Here is a 2,500-nt window from a genome sequence, read left to right on the forward strand (position 1 = left end):
GAACTCTCCCAGCACAGCGCACGCGCCAACACATCCGCACAGCTGCGATACAAACCACCAGCGAGAACCGCTGGGGCGACCGAGCAGCAGACGGCGTCGCGGCGCCGAGCGCCGGGCGGCGGCGCATCCTCAACGCACACAGTCCTCAATCGGACCAGCACACTGAAGATGTCCACCGCGCTTCGCACCGGGCCCGCGAGGACCTACTTTGGCCGCACGGCGCCGCGCGCAGGGTGCGCCGGCGCGCAGCTGCGACGCCTGCCGCGTCCGTCGGCCGGCGCGCCTGCCACTGGCCGCCCCCACCAGCCGGCTGTAGCGCGTGCGCCCACGCACCGCGCGGCCAGCACGCCGGGAGGCGCCCCCTCACCGGCCGGGGACGGTCCCACCCAGCCACCGCCGCGTATCGCTTCACACCCAGATGCCGTTCAGTTTCGTCGGCATGGTGGGTATCGCTGGAACAACCGGTTAGTACCTCAACCTATCGTCGCCATCACCGATTCACCCCTAGCGAGAACAACCGCACCACAACAGGTTACCATTTGTTCATTTGCGTAACTTCACCAGAAAACGCAGGCGTCCATCGCCATTTGCAACTTCAACGATTATTGCATGCCTGTGTCAGGTGTCACGCCACACTACGTCTGCCCACATACACGCAACAAAATGTGCACGCCTAGACAATACGTGGAAGGTGGCCCCCGTACGTATGCGATGTCCATTGCTCGAACGACTGTCAACCGGCCTCTGTAGCATGTCGCAGATATGGAACGCGGTGCACCATGCCATCACGGTGTGTGAGGAGAGACGACTAGGTCCGAATACATCAACAGACAGCTCATGCTGATCGCCATCCACGGCGTCCGTTCCTCCCACACGTCTCTATGGCGTACCACACTGCAATCCAGCTCTCATAGGGAGACGACACGTAGCTGCGTGCACAATATTTGCACTGTATGGTCCGCCGTTTTTGGGCGCAGTCGTTGTGCGGTCACACATGTGCCACGATGTATCATTCAGTACATAAGGACGAATGTGCAGTACAGATTGTGGTTCACGCGTACGACATCAGCGGACAGTTGACACAGGCCGCACCACAACGTAGCCTGAGTACGTCGCATGCGAAGGGCATTGAACATGCAAACTTCTCACCAACCAGCTTGCGAAGGCAGGGGGCAAGGTGGGGACGTGGGGAGGGGCGGCATGTACGTCCTGCTGCCATCCACATTACAGTGTACAGCAGGAGCATGTGGAAAGTGAGCAAGACTTGCAAGGTGTTTAACATGAAGCGATACACAGGGGTGCGGGCAGTGCGAGTAGCGAACTATATTGCGAGGGTTGCGGGTGGGCAACACTACAGTAATTGAACGAGTCGTATAACAATTACAGAGCAGGTTTAGGCGACAACGTGGGTTACGTTAAGGCGACAACATGGGTTAGGTTAAGGCACAACATGGGTTAGGTTAAGGCACAACATGGGTTAGGTTAAGGCACAACATGGGTTAGGTTAAGGCACAACATGGGTTAGGTTAAGGCACAACATGGGTTAGGTTAAGGCACAACATGGGTTAGGTTAAGGCACAACATGGGTTAGGTTGAGGCACAACATGGGTTAGGTTGAGGCACAACATGGGTTAGGTTGAGGCACAACATGGGTTAGGTTGAGGCACAACATGGGTTAGGTTGAGGCACAACATGGGTTAGGTTGAGGCACAACATGGGTTAGGTTAAGGTACAACATGGGTTAGGTTAAGGTACAACATGGGTTAGGTTAAGGTACAACATGGGTTAGGTTAAGGTACAACATGGGTTAGGTTAAGGTACAACATGGGTTAGGTTAAGGTACAACATAGGTTAGGTTAAGGTACAACATAGGTTAGGTTAAGGTACAACATAGGTTAGGTTAAGGTACAACATAGGTTAGGTTAAGGTACAACATAGGTTAGGTTAAGGTACAACATAGGTTAGGTTAAGGTACAACATAGGTTAGGTTAAGGTACAACATAGGTTAGGTTAGGTTAGGTTAGGTTACACGTTGTTGTACGGAAAGGTGTAGGGGGGGGGGGGGCGGGGGCGGCAGGTTCGTTGATAGTGATTATAGTAAGTGAATGCTTGTGACATGATCAGATTTGTCACGTCAGGATGCACCTTTGGCTTATTAGAGGCGGCGCTCCAATTCTATGCTTGTGTGAGACCTGTGTCTTTGACTCATGTCATTGTTTGTGCGCTGTGACAGGAGGTACTATTGTGATGTTGGGTGCACCGTTGTATAGGACATGTGTGGGTGTTGGTGCCTGGTCTGCGCAATGGTGGATGTCGAAAGGCTGGGATATTGTATTTTCCGCACGGACCTCCTGGTCTGGTTGTGATAGTGTGGATTGTGTAATGTGGCGGAGAAGATGCACTGGATGTTGTTCCATGCTGGTGCTTACATATTGTATGTGCGCCTGTTAGAAGCAGAGAGTGGTGCGTGATCAGAGTGTCTGGCTGACGTGTGGTTCCC

This window comes from Schistocerca piceifrons, unplaced genomic scaffold (assembly GCF_021461385.2).
Source record: "Schistocerca piceifrons isolate TAMUIC-IGC-003096 unplaced genomic scaffold, iqSchPice1.1 HiC_scaffold_275, whole genome shotgun sequence".
Taxonomy (NCBI): Eukaryota; Metazoa; Arthropoda; class Insecta; order Orthoptera; family Acrididae; genus Schistocerca; species Schistocerca piceifrons.